The 26,455-nt window shown below is 40.4% G+C and overlaps 1 protein-coding gene across 1 annotated transcript in view; it reads right to left on the bottom strand.

The window, feature by feature from the left end:
- Chst9 (carbohydrate sulfotransferase 9) overlaps nt 1-26,006 on the bottom strand; it is a 261,426-nt gene extending 235,420 nt beyond the window's left edge. The window contains exon 1 of the mRNA XM_028892022.2: nt 25,828-26,006. The gene's annotated coding sequence lies outside the window, so the exon portion shown is untranslated. The remainder of the gene's footprint in view (nt 1-25,827) is intronic.
- Nucleotides 26,007-26,455: the final 449 nt, after the last annotated feature.

Consider the following 26,455-nt stretch of genomic DNA (forward strand, 5'->3'; position numbering starts at 1 on the left):
GCTAACACCACACAGGCAATGAAGTCCCAGGTCTGTCAGCAGCTTCCACACTTACAGCCTAAAAGGCCCATGATTTCTGTCCATTTCATAGATGTTTATTTGCTTCTGTTCCTGGTTTTGAGTCTGATTATACCCTCATGCTTTCTCCTTTCCAAATTCCATTTATCATTGTTTTGTTATGGGACTAGTCTAGGAGAGTAAAACATAAGCACACCTCCCACTCTTTCCTAGAAATCTTCATGTCATTTTTCGGTTCTAATTTACTTTCTCTATAAAATCAGGGTGACAGCATCTATTACATGTATCACATAACATTAGAAAATACTAAGTAAACAGAATGTGATGGTGTTTCAGAAAAGTATACAACCAGCATGAAGCTTACCCTAAGACATTTTAGTAACATTGCTTAAGATTTTTCATTTGGTAAGCATGGTAAATGTGCTAAAATAAACAAAACAAAAAACACTGTGGAAGTCTATTGCTGCTATCAGCCATACTGAGGTTAAGCTGTGATATGTTTCTAATAATATTCAGTTCATTGTGGACAGTTTATAATTAAGGGGACAGAAATTGAAATCGTGGTCATTGAATAGATCCTCATGTTGATAAACAAAACCAACAAATATTGAATGGATAACTTAATTAAATGAAGAATGTGATCTTAATGTACATTTTTAGATGAGATTGGGTGTAGTTTGTATTGATACCACTGCAGGCTTAATTTACTATTAAAAACAATCTTTTATACATATCTAGGGATTGAACCCACATACTCCTACACACTAAGCATGTATACCATTTAGTGATACTCCCTTTCATTTATTGATTTGTTATTTATTCCTTTATTGAGGATCTTAGAGGCTGAATAATGCTGTATTGGTCCATTTTTCTAACATGAAATTCTGTAAGCATTTCTACGTTTTAACTAAATCCTTTCTCCCTTGACAAGTGTTACTTTAAAATAGCTAGAGGTCACAAAAGTAGTACAACCCTATGTGCTCTGTCTCCAGCTTCTCCAATGATTACATCTTACATATGCACAGCATCATTACCAAAATGGAGAAGTTAGGAGCGTTACTTTTGGCAGTTCCCCAAAGACGTCCATCCTGTATTTAACTGAAGCTGGTAAACACACTAATTCCATGGTAATAAATAATTTTGATCACAAAATGAATGTGAGTTGCCAATCAGACGACCTTAAATAAAAGATCCTTCTTGGTGGCCTGGTTGAACTCCATCTCATCGAAAATATCCTGAACAGTGGAAGAGGGAAAAAGAAGAGGCAGGCTCAGTCAGGCCCTGAGAGAAGGACTAGATGGACCTGTGTTGACACTGGAGGTAGAAGCAGGGAACTATGTTGGCCCTAGATGCAGAAAACACAAAGAAACAAACTGGACAGGAAATGGTCCAGCTGACACCTTGGGTTTAGCCTGCTTCTGACTTCTACAGAACTGTATGATTTGTGTTTTTTCAAGGCACTGGATTTATTATAATTTTTGTGGTGGAAATAACAACAAAACTAGCTGAGTACAATACCGTTAAAATACCAGTTTGAAAGAAGACAGATGGTAAGATTGCGATGGATGGGTGGAATGGCACTGAGAGTTTTCAAGTATTTTTCAGATGGTTTCTCAAGTTTTGTGTTTTATGGCTTATTGTGTGAGTGCTCAAACATTCAGTGTGTTCCGTCCTCCATTCCCTCACTAGACACTAATTTGTAGGTGTTTCTTTATTCATATTGTTCCTGTGATTTCCCATACAATTTATTTAACAGGTTCCTTCTACTTTTAGCTGTAGTAATTAAGATTTAATTATATAAAGTCTTTAACAAGACAAGGCTTTGCCTTTATATTCTTTGTTTTAGAGGGAAAAGTTTTGAATTCTTACATTCTATTATTTAATATAGAGGTTTTACTTTTTAAGCAATAATATAACCTTTCTTTAAAGACTTTGTAAGGCTAAATCCAAATGCCCTTAGAAGCATTTGTTTGTATTAGATGAGGCGAAACACTCAAAGGGGTTATTTATTGTTAAATGAACCATTCATTCTGTACTTCAATTTTACTTGGCATCCCCAACCTGTCTGAAGATTTTTAGAGCTTTGAGTATTTTAAAGTGTTAAGTATACAGGAAATAAAACCACGGTGGGGTTTTACATTTCTTTACATGAAACTGTAAGATTGTGTTATGCATATTCAAATGTCAGTCAAGATTCCTCAGTACCACCACTGGCTTCGTTGTGTAGAATCACAAAAATCCCACTAACCAACATACAAGGCAAATACAGAATCCATTCTAGTTTACTAAGGGCACACATGAAGACATGGGTTCTTGCAATTCCAGACTTTGGCCTCAGGAGAATGAGAATGGCAATTTGGGTGGCCATCAGTAAAATAACCTGATAGGATTATCAACAAGGGATATACCAAAGCAGCTAAGAGAAAACTGTGGATTGTTAAGGGAGTTAGAAAGCTGAATGTAGTGATTTTGTTTTGTCATTGAAATTAATATAGTTACCTCAGAAAAGGTGAATAAAAAATGACTTACCCTGCAAGCTTGAGATCCACAGTGGCCTGAGAGACAAAAATTACAAGTAGAAAGTAGAGTTGAAGAATACAGAAGTGACTATTGTGTTGCTACTCTATGAAGAAATTCCATAGCTTAAAAGGGCTCATTCCCACCCCAGCTCCATGAATGGGCATGGAAGAGTATAATCTTGGCAGTGTGTGCCTATGTTCCTTGTAAAAACAGTTGGCTCAAAAATGGCCTATACCTTCATCTCCTGTGAAATTGAGGCCAGATTAGCCTGCATGAGAACCTATTTCAAGAAGCCAAAAACCAAAACACAAAACAATAGCAATATGTTCTCCCCTGGTCTTGGAAGCTGGAAATCGGAAATCAAGGTAGATTCAGAGCTGTATCCACTTAGATGCAAAGGGGAGAAAGCTTGTCTGGCTCCTGGGCTTCTGGCAACTCCAGGCATCATCCGGCATCTTAGATCCGGCCTCTGCTTTGGCTTCATATGGCCCTTTCCTCTGTGTGTGTTTTCTCTTCTCTTTCAGAGAGGCAGCAATATGCATACTATTGGATTTAAAGCCCACCCAGATACTGCAGCACTGTTTCACCTAGATATTTTTAAGCTAGTTACAGCAGCAGAGGCCCTTTCCTTAGATAAGGTCCTGGGTGTTAGGATACGGGCATACCTTTGAGGCTCATCAGACAACACTTGACTCCACCTGATGCTTGTTTTCTCCAGTAACAGTGAGCATATTATAGAGGATCTACTCAAAGTGGAAAGCCCGGACTTGATGATGATGGAAAATGATATTTTCAGTCTTACTGAATATGAATAGAAAGGCTTACGTAGTTCTTACTGTACTGGAAGCCCTCTGGCTGCCCTGATGAAGGCCAGGCTCAACACAGGCTAGCACAGAGAAAGGCCACGCTCAACACAGGCTAGCATAGAAAAAGGTCAGGTTCAACACAGGCTAGCACAGAGAAGGGCCAAGCTCAACACAGGTTAGCATGGAGAAAGGCCAGGCTGAGAAGTCTGGGGAAGAACAGAGGAGTAATCCTGCCTGGACTCTGCCTGTGCTTCTCTGCCTCTGAACTTGTTAATTAGGAGAGCCAATACTTCCCCTTTATTTCTCCATCTATTACAAAGCAATTGCCAGTGGAGTGAGGAAACTAACGGATAAATTAAAGGTAGCGTACGGCAGTTTTGTCAGGATAATCAGAAGTAGATGGAAATAAACATGCTAACATCTCTTGAGCAGTTATTACACACAAGGAAGGCACTGCTCTGAACATTTCATATCGATAGCTTCATTCCCAGGACAACCTTGTTTCCTTGCCAGACAAGGTCTGCTTGGCAGAGCCATTAACTATATTGTTTGTACAGTGTTCCTGGAGAGATGAGGTAAGAGCGGCAGGCAGAGACAGACCCTGGAAGGCCTTGCTGTCCAAAGGGTGGTGGTAGCTGTGTCCTGCAGACATGATGAGCTAATGAAAGGGTTGAAGGAGGTCGAATGATTGGGTTTACTTTCGAGATGATCACTGAGAGCCGATGTGAAAGACGAGACTGAGGGGAGAAAAGGCCACAGACATCTGTGTAGAGATGGGGTAGAATCCCAGCAGGAAAGCTGGACTAGGTTACATTCGAGTCCTTGTGCCCTCAGGTGCTTTCACTTATGTGTGTCTTCGTCCTTCATTATTGTCCGTGATTTACCATGGCAGCCACGGATGCAAATCATTGAGCCTGACCACTTGGGTTCAAATCCTCATTTGAACACTAACCAACTTTTCAACACTGGCCAGTATAAAACTTCCATGTGCTCCAGTTTCTTCATATCTACACTGTAAACAATGAGAAGTACCTGTCACATGAGGTTGGTATGAAGCAATCAAATTCAAGAAAACATTTAGAAGGATTCTTGCCCACAGAAATCATCCACAGCATCACAATGTTGATAGATTTATATCCTATGAGCTAAGCACAGAAGCAGCTGTTTCACAGATAGTTGTTGATAAAGATTTGTTGAAAGATGGACTGTTCTTACTTTAAAAGGCACTCTGGTTTACTGAGAGGTTTGTTCTTTCAATCAGATTGATTCAATCCAGTCAATAAATATCCATTAGTCCACAGTATAAATAAAACTCTGTGCTAGGGAAAACCAAGGCAAATAGTTTAATCTCTGATCATTATAAGAGAACATTTTAATTTCTCTGTTCATATTTTGTCCAAGTTGATTCTAGTAGAGCTTTCTAGAACAGCTCATAACAAATCTGTTCCCTCCTTTACATGACAGACTTTCCAATTACTGAAAACAATTATTCTGTCTGCCCTCAATCTGTTTTACTCCAGGATAAACAATAAATATACACAATTCCTTCAGCCATTCCTTATGGGACACGGTTTAGAAGGCTTCAATCAATTTAATCATCCCTCCAGACACATTTGAGTTTGCTAATGCCTTCCTTTAAATGCAGGGCTCAGAATAAGATACAATAATCCAAGCAGGATTGAATGGACAAACCAGGCTATAAGAATCAGCACCATGAAAAACGACGGCTGAACTTGAGTGCATCTGTAGAGGACATGGGAGAGTAGAACAGGTTACAGGTTAGAGCACAAGGGTTTCCTTCAGCTTAGGTAACAGGAAAATGAAAACCTAATGGGAATCCCAAAGGACTGTGAGGGATGAAACACAAAGAATTGTGGTTTTTAAAAAAGATTTACTATTATTTAATTATGTGTGTGTGCATATATGCATGTATGCAAGTGCATGTAGGTGTCAGCAGAGGCTAGGCATTGGATCCCCCACTGCAGCTCCCGAGTTACAGGAAGTTATGAGCTGTCTGATATGGGTGCTGGGAACTGAACTTGGGTCCTCTGCAAGATCAATATGTTTTGTTGTTTTTTTAACTACTGAGCCATCTCTCCAGCCCAATATACTATTTTGTGTAGATATTCTTTTTGAGTTGTCTTTTAAATCATTCTTAATCATACATTTAGCTAGATATTGTTTTCTCTTCCAGTTTCTAAGACTTAGGTTTCCTTTCAGTAGTTTTATGAGTGCTGACCATCACAATGTGGATAGAAATAATGTTGGAGGAATTCTATCCTGTGCCTGATTTTACAAACATTACAAAGAATGTTTCTAGCATTTTTCACTTAGAACAAATGCTTGATTTAGGTATAAAAAAAAGAATTGTGATTAAGAAACTAAGACAAGACATCATTCGTTACCATATGGTATTTATTAAATACATAGGCATTTAGTATAATCTAAAACTGTGAAGATGGGATTAAACAGAGCAGAAATAATGATTAACTATGGCTAGACCTAGAAGAGAAATCAAATTAAAAATATAAGATCAGAAAATGTGCCTTGGTTAGTACAGAAAGTATTTCAGTAAGGGGACTGAGCTTGAGTCCTCTGGAAGAGCAGCAGGTATTCCTAACTGTAGAGCCGTCTCTCCAGCCCCACAGGTGTAAAGATCATAGGATTAAACTTTCCAAAATCAAAGGAAGCAGAACCCAGCGGCATTCAGAAGGTAGCAGCATCTGGTTCTTAGGAAGCTATCCTTGTCTGTCTGCCGCCTTCTGCTGTGAAAAGACCCATTCAGGTAAGAGTGTGAGTCACAGCCTGCCATGGAATGGGTCAAGCTGGGGCTAGAATGGCAATTTGACAGCAAAATAACACCATCCACACTTACTTAATGTCAAATATTGAATATGATTTCAATGAGACAAATTACTGGAATAAATATTTGGCACTAAATGTCTTGTATTTCTCGAAATTCAAAAAGTTCTCTGTATATGTTTTCAAATAAATTTTTGAATAGAGACTCAATAAAGCTTAAGTACAGTTGTTATTGATTGTCATCTAAATAAAACATGTTTTATGTGGTCTTATCTGTACACAATATTACTTTTTTAAATTTCCTCATCTGCTGATTTCAGAAACAACAAAATTCTAGAAGAGGTATTATATTTATAGAGAAGTTGGCTTACTTATACCATATATGGTAGGTACTTACTTTTGTTAATGTTTAGATACACAGTATATCTTTGGGAGATTCTTTATTCTTCTTTACAGATTATCTAGATATTGCATTGACTGTGATTATATAATGTCTCTTATAAAAATGGTAATACTGCTTTCTACACAATAGTAAAACACTATGACTAACATAAAATGCTATGAAACTCAAGTATGTGTTTATTCTAATATGAATATGATTTCTCTCTTACACATGGTAAAGTGTGTGAGCCACGCACTCAAGAGTGGAACAATCCCATGCAGATATTGATTAAGTTCAATGTGCACCCATTGTTTTTCCTCTTGATTTGTATGTTAAACCACATGTACTTATCTTACCCATTTCATACGGAAGCAACATAAAATACATCAGCAGAGATATTCCAGGAATCTTGACTTTAAAATGGATAAATGAAATTACAAAAGCCTTACACACTGGCAAAAATCATAGAGTAAAAAACGTTTGGGATATTCTAATAGCACAGCACAAAATAGTGATCATGTTAAAATGTCAAAGACATTTTCTAAGGTGGTTAGTGGGATATACGCAGAAGCTTTCAATGGTGATGGCAAACAGAAAGAAAGTAGTACAGAAGGATGAAAACCAACATTCCAGGGAGAAGCAGAAATGTCCAAAACCACATGAAGGGAGCAAAGTCCCGAGGAATACAGAGCATGCTTTAAAGTTCATAAATGCGAAGTTTTCAATGTCATCCACGCATTAATTTAATTAATTGAGTTAAGTAGCCAGTGAAGAGAGTCTGTAGTCAAATGAGGACTGGCCGACCACTTTCTTTTGTTTCTCTTCCCTCCTCAAATACCTCTAAAACAAAAATCAAGAAATTAGGGGGGAAAAGAGTTACAGAGTCATAGATAAGGGAGGGAGAGATGCTTCTAAGAGAGATAATCACACATTTTAGAATGCGGATTGCTGGCGGAGGAGTGATAACTAACTTAAAAGGCTGTAAAACGTAAGCCACATGCTTCGAGAGATAATGAGGAGATGCAAGATGTTGCCTGCAATAAAACACAGAAACTGTGCACTGGGCTTCTCAGGACCCTGTGTTTAACAGAAAGAAATCAGATACCAATAAAAAGCTCTGATAAATGAAAAATGAAACCAAATGGAAAAGAAAAGTCATCAGAAAGGTTAGGAGATAAAGGGATTTCTTGGTAAGTAGAGTAAAGGGACAAACAAATGTAAATGGACAAACAGATGTAAATGTCAAATGAAGAGAACAAAGAAATGAGACCGAGCTCACAAAGTCAGTGTCTAAGAACAGGACTTCCAGGTGGTGAGGGCGGAGAAGGGGAAAGGAGGGATTGTTAGTTATATCCCACAATGCACCTGAAGAGAAGTGACGGTCATGGGTCTCCCGATTTACCGAGGCCATTCTCAAACTTAACACAGTTGATGACAAATGAATATATCAAGGGGGCATGAGCTTGCTAATTCAGAACCCTGGGAAAAGGGAAATCTCACGTTCAGAGAAGGATCAGAACGTCAGCTGTGAGATCCGTTAACAACAGCAGTGTCCGAACCTAGACAGAGTTGGTGAAACACAGATGCATTTGAAATTCTCAAGGAAAAGTGTGCATCATGATATGTTAAATGTTAGCACGTCTTATCAAACTCTCCATCAAGAGTATATGCAAAACAATTGCTTTTAGACAAGTTTTCAGAAGAATTGCCTTCCTATAATCTTCATGACAGCCTCAAAATGCAAAGGGGCTAAGAGTGTCAGAACAGACAGGATGTAGGAATGGGGAGAGGGCAGAAAGAGTTGTGGATGGTATGATGGTTAGTATTACTTGTAAACTTGACCAAACTTAGAATTGCCAGACAAGGGAGTCTTAGTGAGGACTGTCTAGATCAAGTTGGCCCATGAGCATGCCTATGAGGAATTTTTTCTGTGGTTGAGTTAAGGCAAAAAGTCCTTGCCCACTGTGGGCAGAACCATTCCCTGAGTCTCGGCCCTGGGCTGTGTGAGTTGAGAAGGGAAGCTGAGTAGTAAGCATGTGTGCGCTCACTTCTCTCTGCTCTTGACCACGCATGTGATGTGGCAGCTGCTTGACGTTCCCGCCTCCTTGACTTCCCCACAGTGAAGGACTGTGACCTGGAACTGTGAGGGTGTTTCATCACCGCTGGAGAAATGAAACTAGGGCATCTGTGAGGAGAGGATGACTTCTCTGGGCAGGCTGGGAGGATCTGCCTTTCACACTGAGAAGACCAGAGATCAGAGAGCCTGCTTGGAATAAAACTGGCCGTATGCTATTTTTCCTGAACACCTAGAAAGAATACTGGAGTCAATGATAAAGATTTAGAATCATAAGAAAGTGTTAAAGTAGGACATTTCTAAATTCAGGGAGGGGGAAGTTTGCTGTATTTATATCAGTCACCTAAGGTACCAACTTGATACAGGCATTAACATCTCCTGACAAAAACAGGACACTTTAGCTTGACAATGAGTACCTGTGTACTCATTTCCTGTTATTATTCTTTAAGTTGCCTTTATATCATTTTATTTGTGTATTAAGTAAAATATTTGATGCCAAAAATAGTGACTAGAGCTCTGAGACATGAGTTTATGGTGAGGCAAAGATTTTGTATTCCTCTGAGACATATGATGAAACTGTAAAATGTGAAAGAGTGAGAAAATTACTAAATTTTTCAATTAACCAAGAAAAGCATCACAACATAAACCAGTGATCATAAAACATGCCTGTCATATTCCCTAAAATCTGGATAAAAACAAGATAAGGACAACAATTGACAAATGCATTATTGAGCCTTTAGTTGAACATGAATTATTTTTAACACAAACAAGAAAGAAGAATTGAGATATCTACTCCCTGGGTGCTCTCCTGGGGGCTATCAATGTGGCAGAGCAAGGAATTGGTGGGCTGTGAAAGAATTCACCTTTAGAGTAGGCCACAAAGAGAAAGTTTATTAATGAGGTGGAAGGGCCACCTGGGTGAGTACTTCTAAGACCAATGTCTGCTTTGGGACATGACGTTCTGTAAAATTCATATGGTAGTTCTAAAGGTCTATCCAGTGAGATTGGATCAATGAGAGCTTAGACATAAGTGGACTGTAGGAAAGTCTGTATTTTCCTGTTGGAACTCAGTGTAACTGGGGCTGTGTGGTTGAGAAACACAACATCTGTATCAACCATTTTTATTGGCTATTAGGTTGGTATCCCTGTTAAGGGTGCTGAAGGGGGAAATAACCAAAAGGGATGACCTGTAACTCACAACACAGTTACACATTTCTGAATGTCTCAACGAGAGCAAGCCAGTGACAAGCTGGGGGAGGGTGCGTTAAACAAGACAGGTACTGGAGCTGCAGGCAGGGCGGTGTCCCACCCCTATTGCTTACTGTCATGGGTTTAAGAGTGGAAATGGCAGTCCAATCAGAGACATGGGGGCCAGGCACTGTGAGGGGCAGAGAGAGAAAAGAAGGATAAGCACACAAACATTGAGAAAGTAGAATGTGTGGTACGTCATCCCAGAATAAACTCCCTGACTATGGGGTCGAGCTAGTCACAGCGCCGACACCTGAGTTCTGGTTTTCTTTAAGCAGGGAAATATGAGATTGACATAATAACACAAATATAACCAAAATCTAAAATGAAGAAAGGGAGTGGGTGGGCCCTATATCTTGATTTTATTTGTTTAAGATATAGTGCAGCTGACCTGAGGTGGGAGCAGCGAACAGTCCCATGAACTTCATGAGGTTTCGGGGCTTATGGAGTGTAGCTGCTCTGTGCTCATTTCACTGTGGATGCTTTTTCTGAGCAGTGAACACACCACAAAGGCAGAATCCAGTTCTTTGGTAATTTCCGTACGTAATTATGAGAGCAATGCCAAGGTCAAGCTCAGGGATTTATTTTTACTTCTGATAACTGAGGTTTTGAGTGTAGTCTAGCTTACTGTTGGACAGATTCACAGTGCTGCTTTGCAAATTCTCCTGTGGCTGCATACTTTAATATGTGTACAAACAGCAAAGTACATTTCCCACTGCTTGTTTTATTCAACCTTTCTGAGACTTTAGGTACAATGACCTATTAAATATCATGAAGGAAAAATAGCCACATACTTGGTCTAGAAGTCTGCATTCTGTTTGCAGGCAATTCAAATACACTTATAACATCTAGAATTATTTCCCCAGGCATGATCATTTACATGGATTTATTATCAAAAGTTTCCATTTGTGCAAAGTCTTATTATCATATGTGTATATGCAATAACTTAGAGTACAAATAGCTTCTAGCTAATAATTACCTACACAAATTGTTTGCAGAGCTGTTTTCTTTTAATAGCAAATTCTATATGGAAGTCTGCCTTCCTATAGCTATAAATTCAAACAACTTTTAACTTATTCATGGTTTTGGAACTTCAGAAAAAATGAAATAAAATATTAACAGTTTAATAAGACCACTAAATTCAATTTCATCCAGTTCTCTTAAGTCTTATAATTCTCTCAGTAGCACTATGGGTATCATTTATTTTACTACAGATATAAATATGAGCAGAGGGAGGAGAATAGGGCCATGAGAACAAAGCAACCATTACCTTTGTTTGATGATCAAGACTCCATGAAAACAGACTCCTGCCTTATAACAATTTGTTGCTCTTTTGCCCTTCTCAGAATAATATCAGCTTTAGACTGATCACTGACATTTGAGTTCATAAAGCCTGAAAATCAGCTATACATTTTTAGTATGAAGATCTTTATGGTGAAACTTAAACCAATATGGGTCATGCATATCAAGGGAACAGTTCTCACATATCTTTCAGAAACATTTTCTCTTTGTTACTATTATAATAATTTATGAACTATGCTATGAAACATAGCATAAAACAGCTACCAATAGTCTTATAATTCATTTATTATGATGCATACTAAGATGTAAGTTGTGTACCATGACATATGATGGATGATGGATGCTTTTATTCATAGAGGACCACTCCATTTGCTCTGGTTATATGAAGATCCCATGTGAAGGAGTCCTAAATGTTACATTAGCACTAGGCAGTATTCCTAGAGAGTCCAGAACAGAAATATATTATAAACTTTAACAGTAGGAGGAAGCATTTACATAATTATTTTAAAATTGACATTTTTCTCAAGAAGTAAATTAATTTCAAATTATATATACATGTACATATATATACATATATATATTACTTAGTTGGATGTTGAACTGGTCCTCAAGTTTTTGTTCAGTAAATGGAAAGTTTTTTGTAATTATTATATTTGGTTTATTTTGCGTGTGGTGTGCATGTGTATGTATAATGGAGCATGTGTCACAGCCTGCATGCAGAGGTCAGAGGACACCTTTTGGGAGTAAGTTCGACTTTTCCTCTTTCTGGGTCCTGGGGACTGAACTCAGGTCGTCTGGCCAAGCAGCAGGCACCTTTAGCCACTGAGCCATCTCTCTGACTTAAGTGCCTTGAGGAACTGATGTTATTGGTGTTACAAATCTTTTCAGACACCCAATCACTAACAGCCGCGCCAGCTCTTTTAGCAACGTGCCCCGAGAATCTCACTGGATCTTACGTCCCATAGAGTGCAGGCCAAATGTGAATGGTCTCCAGGCTGCATTCTCCTATGTTGCACATATTAGAGTCTTCACTGATCCAATACTTTGTTCAACAGATAAGCACCTATGTTTACGAAGGATATGTAAGAAGAACAACAACAAAACCATTTTCCCACAGAAACCTCATTTCCATTCAGTATTTCTCATGCTAAAATGTTCGCAAGTATAACTGGAATATGGGAAATATTACTTTATATAATACCTTTTGATATTGTCACCTTGCATGGTCTCCTACTTCGACTAAAACATTGCCTAAAATGTATTATTTTAACGGACACTTTTTCCTGTTATTCTTTTAAATTTTTCTTTTGGAGACAGTTTCTTACTAACCTCCAACTAGCAAAAGGCCTGCTGTCTCTTAATGTTTACATATCAGTTATGAAATTATTATAGAATGTTGAATGAAGATATCCGATACTTTCCGAAATGTCACTAATTGCCTAAAGCACTTCTGTACACATAGCTCACTGCACTATGTGAAAATAATCTTACTTGTAGAGTTGGCTGAGAACTGTAGAGTATTTCTCCCAGTTTTTATTTTGACAGATATCTAAAGCATAAACTTAGCCATAATACGAGGAATACTATGCAAGTTGTACCTACATTCAATAATTGTTTCCAGTTTGCCATATTAGGTTATTTCTTTTTCCCACATTTTAAAAACAATGGCTTGTCACTTTAAAGCAAGTGGAAGAGACCAAACAATTTCACCTCCAAATACATCCAGTATTTTGAATGCCTCCAAAAGACATATTCTCCTATAAATTCTTCCTAATGTCACTCAACAAATTTCATAGAGGTGCAATACTGTTATAGGTCCCATAGCTGAAGTCCACACCCCTCAATTATCTCTCTATTCTTCATTACAACTTTTCTCTAAATCCAGAGTCTAATCAAGAAGGATGGCATACAGTTAACCACCAGGTCCCTTTTAATTCTGTATTCTCCTCCAGGCTTCTTATTTTTTAAAAGTGGCATTCACATTTTTTAAGTACTGGGTTGTACTGGTATACACCTATGAATTTGAGTTTGTCTGAGTATTTGTGATAATTGGATCCTGTTAGCCTTTGTGTTTTGACAGTATTCTGAAGAAGAGTTTGTTCTACCACTGGAGATAACAGGTTTGACCACATGGTTAAGTTGATAGCTGTCTGAGGAACTTTCTCCTTTGTGATCAAGAGGGTAGCTGAGGGGCTGTCTGGGATAGTGAGGACATTCTGTTCCAGGAAACCATTCACCCAACAATGGAACACTTGTTAATTTTGTTGCAATAGTGCTTACAAAAGTGGTTTCTTTAATTCTATTGTGCAATGACCTGCTGTATGACTCAGTAAAATGGAGATTGATCACTCTACCTTTCCCCAATCTGCCCATGCACACACTACAGGCTCCTGGATTTTTTCTTAAGTAATGTATTCTAATTCTTGATACACATTATAACTTTTCATGTTCAGAAGACCCCAGATTTACCCAGTGAGAGCCCATTATGTCTGGTTCTTACGTCCCTTTGATGTCCCGTCATCAGTTTTGAGCAATTTCTTTCTCAAGTGACTCCCGAAACACTGAGAGTGAAGAGAGAAAGAAGAAGAGTGTGTTCCTTGGGGAGTTTATAAAGGAAACGAGTGCGGCCTCTTAGATCACAAGCATTTTCTTTTCTTTTTTTTTTTTTTAGTAGATTATGAAGGTGATATACATGAGTTTTGGTGTGCAGTGTGGTGGTTTGATTAAGAATAGCCCCCATAAGCTCATATATTTGAATGTATCAGGGAGTGGCACTACCTGAGAAAGATTAGGAGTGTGGCCTTGTGGGCGTAGGTGTGGCCTTGTTGGAGGAAATGTGTCACTGGGGGTGGGTGGGCTTTGGGGTTTCAAAAGACCAAGCCAGGCCCAGTGTCTCTTCCTGCTGCTTTCAGATCTGGATGTAGAAGTCTTAGCTACCATGTCTGCCTGTGGGCCACCATTGCTACCTACCCTGAGTATTATTAAACCTCTGAAACTGTAAGCAAGCCCCAATTAAATGCTTTCCTTTATGAGTCGCATGGTCAGGTGTCTCTTAATAGCAATAGAACACTAGCTGGCTAAGACATGTGGTATATGTACAAGAATGGCTACTTACAGGGATAAATAAATGAATGCCCAGTCAGCACTTATTCAGCAAGTATTTGCTTTATCCAATTCTGAGGCAAGTATTCTATTATATTACTTTTCTAGGAATACAACAAGCATCAAATTAGATGAGTCCATACCTTAGTGGCTAATAAGTCACTCTAGTGAATGGGATACTGAAGGATATGGATATATAACTATTGAATATTTATGCATACAAATGTATGTATTTATGTGTTTGTGTGCAAATGTACCTGATGAGGGATTTGACTCACTCCAGGAGCTGGCATGTGACTTGCTATATTGAAAACATTAACTAATAATAAATCAGGCACTCTCTGGGCATGGTGCTCAGATTGTGTGGGGATGAAAAAGAGGTTGATGAGCTAGAACATGTAGAAGCCAGTCAGACAGCTGGGGCAGAGGGCGATTTGGGAAGAGATGGGACTACAGGAGTTTGACCTCGCTGGACTTTAAGGAATCAGTTTTGATCTTTGCCATGAACAAAGTTGTGGCGCTCTATGTAAGTGATGTGTGCAGTCAGAGGAGTGATAGCTATCTTTGCGATGTGGAGAGCTTTGTCTGTCCCTGATTGGAGGTGTGGCAATTACAGATCATGTCTGAAACCTTGGCTGATCTTCTGCAATCTATGAGAAGAGTGACAACTTCGATTTTGGTGGTGACAGAGGCATGTTTGGAATGTACTGTGGGAGCAAATCTCAAGAAAGATGAACTTGATGGTGGTTGGGGGAGACTGTCAAGGCTGGAACCCAGATTTGGAGTTCCGAAGGTTTGTGTGGAGGGTGTAAGAGATGTCCCATGTTTGATTTGGGAAACTTATAGAGGCTTTCTGAGCTATGCTTATGGGTTCCAGAGTACTCTATATTAAATATACACTGACAATTCATGAAATTCTTGTTGAACAATACTTGATATCTGTGTGTGTGGAAAAAACCCCAAAGAGCCAAATTTCTGAGGTTCTAAACATGATCTTTGGTACTTGGGAGCTAAGTGATGTCCAAGCTCATTTTTTTCTCTGAATGCTGCTGTAATTTCCCAATCTTCAACCTTTGAAAAAAGATAACTGCCAGAGTTTCCATCAAGTGATACATATATAGGATCAAGTTATGAAGTGTTATGTAAGTACAGATGGCTACTTAATTATTTAATAATTATGTATCTTGGGCTCCAGATACACCAGCAAGGAAAGCCACAGCGGTTCGTTCAGCTGCCTCCAGCCTTACAGAGCTGGTCACAGAGCAGTAATCCCTGACGATAAATGATCCTAGCTGAGAAAAAGTGAAAATGGCACAAGGAAAAAAATGTAACAGGGTAGAGGTAGCACACTTTCAGTCCAAAGGCGTCACTAATAAGTCAGCTTTATTGTTTTTAAATTTTATTATAGGAGTGCTTTGCCTACATGTATTTCTTCATTCCAGACGTGTGCCTGCCGTCCCATAGGTGCTGGGAATCGAACCCAGGTCCTCTGAGGAGTACCAACTGTTTTTCTTTCTTTTCTTGTTTGATTTTTTTGAGATAGGGTTTTTCTGTATAGCCCTGGCTGTCTTGGAACTAGCTCTGTAGACAGGGCTGGCCTCAAACTCACAGAGTTCCACCTAACTCTGCCTCCCAAGTGCTGGGCATATGTGGTGATATTTTATTTGTATGTTAATAAATAAAGTTTGTGCCAGGTGATGGTGGCGCACGCCTTTAATCCCAGCACTCGGGAGGCAGAGGCAGGCAGATCTCTGTGAGTTTGAGGCCAGCCTGTGCTACAGAGTGAGTTCCAGGAAGGCGCCAGCTACATAGAGAAACCCTGTCTCGAAAAAGCAAAAATAAATAAATAAGTAAGTAAGTAAGTAAGTAAGTAAGTAAGTAAGTAAGTAAATAAATAAATAAAGTTTGCCTGGTGATCAGAGGAAATAGCAAGCCATTTTATGTAAACACAAAAGCCAGGCAGTGGTAGCACATGCCCTTAATCCCAGTACCAACCATAGAGACCTGGAGGTCTGTACAGACAGGCAGTGACAAGGATGTGAGGTATCTGGGCTAAGAGCCAATGAGAGGCCAGAACAGCAAGGCAATAAAAGCCTGGGTAGACAGAAAGTCGTAGCATTTTGGGAAGCTGCAGAGCTGGTGAGATAAGTTGGTTGATGGCTCTCATTATGTCCGTCCCTGATCTCTAAGGCTTTCACCCCTATAGTTGGCTCCGTGTTTTTTATTTAATAAGTCTGCTTAGAAATTCGGCTACAGGAATAAAGGCACGTGCCACCACACCTGGCTAAGTACTAAGGGGTTTTAACTGCTGAACCATCTCTCCAGCTTCTGTCTTATTTTTAGTATTGGAGAAATTGATCTTTGCAAAAATAAATAAATTGCCTACACTTTTACTTTCTATTAAAGAATCCTGTGGGGAAACCAAATGTATTTAGAAATGTGTGTCTAAAATTCAGTACCTTTATTTTCATTTTGAACTTAAACTTTTAAGGAAAAGAACTAAGACTATTTTGTGTAAGACTTCACAGGTGATGTTTACTTAAAACAAGCTGACCCTACTTTATTTTTTTCTGGAGTCAAAATGAAGGAAGAAAATGACAGAAACGACTCTGGACTAAGCGGACTTAGGGGCTCCCTGGTCGTAAAACTATTGGAAGACTAAGTATCACATTCTTGGATGAACAGTCTCTCTCTCTCTCTCTCTCTCTCTCTCTCTCTCTCTCTCTTTCTCTCTCGTTTTCCCATTTTCACTAACATCAGCAGAAGATTCTGAAATGTCCTCACCACGCAGGGCAGGTGTTCTCCTTTTCCTTATTTACATTCTGTAGAGTTGAGCCGAGAGTAACACTGCATTTCTATAGGAAACGGGGGTCTTGTGAATGCAGTGATGGGCTGCCTTGTGTCTGTTCATTCTAACAAAGGTTATTCTCTTAAATCACAAAATTAAGAGAAGAGGAGAGGAAGGAGGGCTGACTTTCATAATCTTTGCCTTTATTCCACCCCCCCCACACACACACACAAGAAAAGCACGAGAAATGGCAGATACCCCAGTAAACTGCCCTGCCTCTGTGGGTCTTCCTGGAATGACAGAGGACCTCTTCCACTTAGCACCTCACAATCCCACAGAGCACTCCATTCCTCTTCAACTCCCACTCTACTGCTATACCCACATTAGAAACTGCAAAAAAAGTAGAGCAGAGTCAGGGGTCAATCTGATGCTGAATTAAGCCATTCAATTGACTCAGAATCAATCTTCCAGTACCAATGAACTATACACAGCAAAACAACCATAGGGCAAACTGTGTTCTGTACCATGGCTGCATCTCTTTTGTAGAAGCTGCCTCTCAGATGGGGGACCCATGGCCTTCAGTGTAGTGAGTCTAGGGCTCTGTTAGAGCAATCGGTTACCCCCATACACACAGACGCACATTATGACCTCCATCCAAGTGCTTCTGTTTTATAGAGAGTAAGATACACAATGTTCTGAAAGACACATCAAAGTGGGAGAATCTATGGAAACAAATACCCTATAATGTGGTCGTTTAGTCAAAGTTTCTTGCTTACATCTAATACTGAAATGACCTTCCATACTAACTCCCCATTCTCACAAGTGGATTTATATATGGTCATAGAGAAAGACTATTAGAAGTAAGAACATTTGAATTTTATTCCTTGCTTGTATCTGTGATCTTACGTAACTGTATATTACATGCATGGCTGTGGCTTGCGCGCGCGCGCGCACACACACACACACACACACACACACACACACACACCTTCAATACCCCTTAAATACTATATTTTGCAAAGAGAAGATAAGTTGGCATGGTTTTAGGGTATAAACATTGCAAAGATTAAATATCTAAAGCAGACAATGAAATTCTATAATCTCCCAACTCCTATATTCTAGCATGGACACATTTATTTTAAGCAGTATAACAAAATTCTAATTCAATAGTTTATTTCAGTTAGCAATAGATTTTGGCCTCTGCTATAAGCATTCTTCAAAGTATTATATATTATGTGTGACTTCTAATATTGGACTAGTGAAATTTCTTGTTTGCATAAGCATATTTCAAGAACATTAAAAAATTCAACTTTAATAACATTTCTTTCCTGTTTCTACTTTCTAAAATTATATACACATATAAACAAATATAATATAAATACATATACACAGAATGTGTGTATAAATATATATGTATTATTCATATTAAATATATGTATTTAATATATATTTCATATATATATATGAAAGCCCTAAATGCTCTCTAGAGATATGCAATCAAACAAGGTTAAAGCTTGAGAAAATGAAAATATTAGTCCATTTATACACTAGTAGTCACCACTCAAAGTTAAACTCAAATAGGTAGATTCCTAAGAAAAGTAAGTAACAGAGGGGAATTTTATAAATGTATTACAGAAGCAAAGTCAGAACACAAGCCTGAGTTAGAAGACAATGATTTCCATGGCTCTGATACATTGAGGTCAGGACACCAGTGAGTGAGTGGGTTGATCCCACTTAAAGGAAGTGTAAACAGCCAGGGGCAGCATGGGAAATATCTCAGCCTACATAAAGACCCTGCTTCTCTAGCTCTATGGCCCTCATCTGGGCCAGTGTCACCCCTTGGGAATATTTTAGGAAGGGGTGTGCACCCTCAGAGGAGTCAAGGTTTGAGTCAGGTGAGCAGTGGCTTCTGCTTTTCAGTAGGAGGTCATGGGGGCTGACAGAATACAATTCTCCAAATATTTCAAACAATTGCACATGTATCTCTGAACTGCACTTCTGAATATCAGATCATAGAATGGTGCCCGCCATAACTAAGAATTTGCTAAGAAGTTCAACCAAAGCCTAATAATTAGTAGGAAGGTTGCTAAAGTATAGAGCCATTTTGTGTACTCTATCTCCTGACTCTGAGCACAAAGAGTATAACATAATAGAAATAAAAAGAAACAATAGAGATAAATCAATTGTTTTCATTTCAGCAGAGTTTTATTTGTCACAAACACCATGGAGGTAAATGGCAGAGCCCTTTGAAGTAGAGTTCATATCACTAAGCAACGCAGTGAGCATGCTCTGTGGAGCTCTCAGAGTTATGGAGGCAATGGGTTAAGAGCGCTCGTTCTCTCATTTGTAAAAACAATCCAGATTTTTTTGGTCTCAACTGTCTGTATTTGACTTGGCAAATATTCCCTATTTGACAATAATAATCACTTCCTTCTTCCTGCTCCATGCAGGTAAGTCTGCTCATGGTTAATCTACCTTTATTTCAGTCTACCTCATTGGGCTCATCTTCCTGGCTTTCTTACACTTCATTGCATCTAGTACTTATTTGTCTTAAATTCAGGTTTATTATGTGCGGATCCATAATAGCGCACATGCATGTACACAGCTCTGGCTCCACTCTGTGTCCTACTGAAGTCATCTCTAAGCAGCACAGAGAAACACAAATCACAAATCACTGTTGTCCTTGGGTTCCCTTTCATTACTGATACTTTCCCTAACTGAATTAGTGCAAATTACACTTTAGAATATTAATAAAGTAACACAAATCTTTGTTTTTATAAGAAGGGAGACTGAGTACTGAGGACCATGTCTGATGCTGTGACTGCCTGGTGTTTGACAGAAGACAGCCAATCAGACCTGTGCATTCATCAACTCCTCTGCACCGTTTCACTTCATAACCACTGCCGACCAATGATACGGTCGCAGCCAGAGAGCATTAACACCTGTCCATAACTTTGCAATTTACTGTGACTGGGTTGGAAAGAGTCAGAGTAGGTGTCTCATTTCTGCTCAGCTACTCACTACCAGGGGTGGCCTTCAACTCACCATGATCCCTCAGGGCCACCATCATTTCCTTAACTATTAAATTAAAATAAATTATTTTTAAAATCTATTCAGTTCTATGAAAAATGTATAATTTACATTCTAATACATCAGCATTGACCAGGAGAAATCAATTCCCATAATAAATTTATTATAAAATATATCCTGTAGGTTTCAATTTTTATGTTTCTAACCACAGTATTTTCTTTAAAATACTCATTCTAGTCTGGTCTTTAAGAATGGCATGCCTTATAAAACCCGAAATGTATCCCTCCACATTGAGCAGTAATCACCTTTATTCTGAGGACGTAGCCTCCATTCTGAAGGCTCCATCTCCTCATTGTCATTCTCTCCACGTTTATAAAAGCCACAATTTGGCTGTGAATTCTTGCAATAAAAATGATCTTATCTGCTTTTCCAATCATGTAGCTTTGGCATTTCTAACCTTTGACACAGCAGTTTCCTGATCCTTTTGAGTCCACAGGGTTGGCAACCCCACACAGTCTATATGCAACTAAACACTGACTATAAACAAAGCATTTACTGCAACTGCTGTGTGTGAATCAGTTTCTTGTTCAAGAAACTATTTCATCCACAACCAATTTTGCCCTAGAGCTTTTGAAAACACAATAGAAATCTGTTAAATTGGCAGTCTTGCTGAACTTCAACTATTTTATCTAACTGGGTCCACGTAACAGTGGACACTTGAAAGCGGCCCGTTGACGAAATGTGGTTTTCATTTGGAACATAGGTACAGAGATCAAACGGGCAAAATCCCTTATTCAGATGGCTTCGGGCTACTGCTGCTTTTGCAAATTCCTCCACAAGGCTTAGGGATGTCACTCAACACCATATTCAGGTGTGGGCTTTAGGAAAGCACTGAAAAATTTAACTTTGTGAGGCCTATAAATTAATGTGTTTCTATTTAGCTTCCATAAACACTCATTATGGTTTTTAAAAACATATTCCCAGCCTCTGTTAGTTGTGAAGTGAGACTCAAGTTCTCCCATTTTGACTAAACCACTCTTCCCTGGGGGCTGAGGGGATGGCTCAATGGCCCAAGCGCTTGGAGTGCAAGCACTGAGTTCCAGCACTCAAGGAAAAACTGGGAGCGAAGTCCCTGCCTGTAATCCCAGCTTTGGGAGGTGAGGACAGGCAGTTAGTTCCTCAGAGCTCACTGACCAGATAGAACCAGTCAGTGAGCTCCAGGTTCAATGATTAGCTCAGAAAATAAGGTAGGAGCAATAGAGGAGGGCGCAAGTGTTACCTCTGGCCTCTATGTATTCACCTCCACACACATGTGCACACATGCATATAGCACACACACACACACACACACACACACACACACACACACACACACACACACCCCCTCTCATCTTTCCAGGAATATATCCAACACTCAACATATCCATTACATGACATACAATACAATCTTGATTATCTTGCTGTGAATTATACATAATTCACTGGAAAGTTTTTGTTCCAGATTTGGTTATTTCTGTCACCCAGCTTGTTACTGGGCAAGGTGCCCACCTACCCTACCTCCTTAGAAACTGGTTTTGGTGTTTGAGGCATGTAAGCTCATTTTGAAAATTAACCTAAACAAAAACAAAATTAGAAAGGCAACTTGCCCACAGTAACAATGGGAATCTGTTTCAAGCCAACCATGTAACATATTCTAAAGACAAACACAAATGACTTTTTAAATAACCATGATTTTAGATTATCTTTTCCTGTATTCTTCTCATTAAAATGAATAATTCAGAGTACCTACTATACATGGTAAAACAGCTTCCCCTCAATAATTCATTTTTAGTACACCAAAAAAATAAATAAATAAAAGGTAACACATTCTTATGTAAGAAACAAAGATTTAAATTAGACCATATTTTTAAGGGCAGCTTTATGTTCAGAATTATCCATAGTTTGGGTTTATTCAGTGCACTGCTCCTTCTAAGCTAAAACCTTAAAATCTTCAAAATAAGCATAGTTCGTAGTCTATGGGAACAAGAAGCCCTGTCCTGGGCTTTCATTATTCCTCACGTATTTAATATTTGCAATCTGAGCAAAATCACCATTATCTTGTTCCTAAAAATCATGAAACTAGTTCGGAGTATTGCATCCAGATCTGAGTTAAAGCAATATTTCTAACATTTTGTCTATCCTGAGGATTAATTTTGAGTGATAAATAATCCCAAAGGTTTGGAGGGATAGGACAACTACTAAAGAGTTTGAGCATGTACACACACACACACACACACACACACACACACACACACACGGACACGGACACGGACACGGACACGGACACGGACACACGGACACGGACACACACACACATGGACACACGGACACACACACCATATGGCTTTGAATTGACAGTTTTTGTTTTCTAAGTCTTATAAATAAACATGGGGCTGATGAGATGACTTACAGTAAAATTTGATTCTGTGCAAAAAGTAGTCCACAGTGGTGCAACCTTGTACTCTCAGGACTAGGAGGGTGCAGACAGACAGATACGGGGGCTCACTGGCAGGTCAGCTAAGCCTAACAGAGAGCCCTGAGCCAATGAGAGACCTAGTCTCAAAACACACAGTAGACGGAACCTCAGGAGCAACAAGCTCCAAGAATGTTCTCTAGCTTCCACTTGCATGTGTATACACGCACACACACTCTCACACACAAGGTGCACCTGCACACACATGAGCACACACATATAACTCAAAAATATTTGAGTTATAGAACAATTGCTCCAAATTGGGAATTGAATGGGGGAGGGATCCAAAAACCTCCAATCTCTCTCAAATGATAACATGTACAAAACAGAGATTGTTGGTCCATATGACAATTCTATGCATGGTGATTCATTCAGATAAAAAACAAAAATGTAAACTACTCTATCCATAAGTCAGCTTTTGTAAACTACCCCATGTCATTCATGCATGCTAATATTTGTGGGAGAAATACTGTGCATTATTTAGATCTATCTATGGCTCTGTGTGTGTGTGTGTGTGTGTGTGTGTGTGTGTGTGTGTGTGTGTGTGTTGGCAGTGTGGTGGATGGAATAAGAATGACCCCATAGGTTCATATGTTTAATGCTTGGTCCCAGGTGGAGGAAACTGTTTGGGAGGGCTTAGGATGTGTGGACTTGTCAAAGAAGGTGTATCGCTCAGGGCTGGCTTTGAGGTTTCAGTAGACTGGTCCCATTCCCAGTAAGCTCTCTGCTTCCTGCTTCTGGATTGAAGTGTGAACTTTGAGCTGGCTGTTCTCACTGTCAGCCCTTTTGCTCCATCATCATGGACTCTAACCCTCTAAAACCATAAGCTCAATTAAATGCTTTCTTTTATAAGTTGCTTTATCACAGCAATAGAAAAGTAAGTGACATGGGGTTTGAGTGTGTGTTGTGTATGCCTAAGGGGAAGGTCAGGGGATAGCTAGATGGAGTCTGTTCTCTCCTGCATATAGGTCTTGGTAAATGACCTTAAGGTCATCAAGTTTGGCAGCAAGCTCCCGTACCCGCAATGAGCCATTCCTCTGTCCTTATGTCTATTTAGTTAAATGTCTGGAATATTACATTAGTTTTCCATTTTGTAATTTTTCTCCAGGAAGATGGTACACCCAGGAGGCAATCACAATCACTCTTACAGACCAAGGCATGTTTCACTTATGTCTTCAGAGCACCAAATGATGCCCATCGTAACCATGAAGGAACTCATATCACCAGGAGGATCCCATAGCTGGATGAATGTCCAACTTCTCTAGTAACAAAAGATGGAAGTGCAAGCGTTAGACTCTCCTGGAGCATATGCTAGCCTTGTCACATGGCTCAAGACTTTTGATTTCTTCCTTGGTTGGAACCAAAGGCCTATTGGAGAAAAGTAGCAGCCTGACAACTTGGGTCAAACTTGATAACAGTGTCTAGCTTTGGGGATGCTCATGCAAAGGTGTGAAATGAGTAAGTGTGCCTGAACACGCTTGAGAATATACTATTGCACTGTATGGGAATGGGAGGGAACAGATGGTTGGGGATGATTTAAAATACGCATTTTTGGACTGTCACCAAGCCCCTATATCACACAATATGATGTTCAGTCAGTAAATACCAAATCTATATGCAAGGCACTCATTTCTGAAGGAAGCTACCATCCCCATGGAGATGATAAAAAGCAAATGAGATAATAAAAAAATTCTTCTCGTTTTTTTTTCTAGGTGTTTGATAGGTACTGTTTCTTATTGAATGTATTCAATCAAAATGTTTCCCATTTGATGATAGTTTAATTTTCCCCTCCATCCCTAACCAACTCCAAGTGTCCAGGGATCTTGTTTGAAAGCTCTGGGTAGAATTACAAATTTGTCCCTTCTTAAATGGATTCATCTTGACTGAAGCGTTTCATCTAATAAGCAATAGTAAAATCTGATAATTGGGTACTTTTGCCCGTGGAAAACAATGATGTTCTTCTTATCCTCAGTTTGGTAGACAGGCATATGGTGTTATGATTACACCAGGGAAGTGGCAGGTGGCAGGACCATCGAATCAGAGGAGACAGATAAACATTAAATATGGTCACACTGTGCTTGGTGTGAGTATAAAAGAAGTCTGTGTTCTTTAAGCCAGCAGGAACAGGAATAGCAATACACTTGCATATAGTAAATAAAATTGCATAGAGCTAGAATAATGTAATGTTTGGGGTTAAAGAAGAAAAATAGATACTGATTAATCACACTATCTTAATCACCAGAAAGGAAAAGCAAACAAAAATAAAAACCAAAGAACAAAAACCCTCGAAAAAGGAAATTTCCTACTAAACACCCACAAGGTTTTGGGTTGGACCCCTTAGTACTACAGGGTGGGAGGGTCCTTCACAGAAACACACTCTCTCCATCCACCCCTTTCAAAACCTTGGGACTGATTCAGGCACAATTGTGGGAGGATTGGGGGCGGCCGACTGGGATCTGAGGACCAGGGGCCACAGCTGTAGACTCCACATGTGGGAACTTAGTGGGAAACAACCCCTGTCAGGCATCCAACATAAGTAGCGCTTAGTCTTTCTGCAGAAACATGCTGGCGGGCAGGATGTTCAAACCAGGCAGAAGAGGGGTGGGGAATGGTGCGAAGGGACCCCCCACCACAGTGATGGAAACGCTGCATCCTTCTCCCTTACCTGCTTCACACCTGAGGCTCACTTTGCCCTCTCCACCCCTCTGCTCAGTCACCATCCAGCCCTGGCTTGGAAACTTCCCTCCCACCTGGCCTGCAGTCTCTGCAGCGTCGCTCAGAGTTTGGGGCCAGGGCAAAGGAGTCACCGGGGCAGGGACGCTCATCTTCCAACCAAACAAGCCAGAGACTGGACAGACCGGCACTAGGAAACTCAACACTCTCTCCTCGGGTGTCCTGTTTCCAAGCTCTACCTGTCCCCACGCGGGTGTGTCAACAGAACACTGGAGTTCACGGTGCCCCTCTGGGGCCCGGCCCGGGGGTGGGGTGGGTAGGAGTCCAGCTCCAGGTAGCTACTAAGTTACCCCTGATGCTTGCACCGCTCTTCCTCTCCCCGCCACTTGCACGTCCAACAAAGTGGATTGAAGTGGTCTGCAATGCCCCAAGATGCCACCCTCAGCCCCAGGGGTGATAAAACCACAAAGCTACCATGTAGGTCTAGTCCACCCAGAGCCGCGCCCACCGCGGTCTCCAGAGGTGCCCCGACCCCGGGTACCGCGCATCCCCTAGCCCCAGTGCGGTTACCTCGGCATCCGTCCCTGGTGTTTTCCAGGTATCTCTCGGGCAGAGCGGGCTGAGGAAGAAACTTGCCCGCGCTCCGGGGCAAACTCTCCGGGACGTCTCGGCGCTGGGTGCGGGAACGGAGCACCAGGGGAGCAGAGCAGCGCGGGGACCCCGCAGATCGCTGAGCCGGGCGGGCTGGGGCTGCGGCGCCGCCTACGAGCCCGCCCGCCCGCCGCCCGCTCCCGCCGCCGCCAGCCGCGCCCCCGCCGCCCCGCAGCTCCGCCTCCCGCCTTTTATCTCCCTCCTCTCTATCCCCGCAGGCTCCCGCTCAGCCTGAGTCCCCCTGTCGCGACCCCAGGTGCGTCCCGTGGCTTAAGTGACTTCAGGCTCCCCAGCGACAGAAGCCCTCCTTGCCTTGTCCTTTCCGAATGCACCTTTGCTCTTCTCCGGGTTGGTTCCTTCTGTCCTTAGGACCCACAGTCCTGAAGGACAAGTCAATAGGTTATCTCAAAACACTGACTGCAAAGTCTTCAGGATGTCTCTGGTTTGAGCAGAGGTGTGTTTGCTTGCCTCTGTGTTCATGAGCAGCGCTAAGTGCTATTAAGCACAGGGTGTGCTTTGAGGGACTTCGGCAGCGAGTTTGTGTGAA

The sequence above is a fragment of the Peromyscus leucopus genome, chromosome 19, assembly GCF_004664715.2.
Source record: "Peromyscus leucopus breed LL Stock chromosome 19, UCI_PerLeu_2.1, whole genome shotgun sequence".
Classification (NCBI taxonomy): domain Eukaryota; kingdom Metazoa; phylum Chordata; class Mammalia; order Rodentia; family Cricetidae; genus Peromyscus; species Peromyscus leucopus.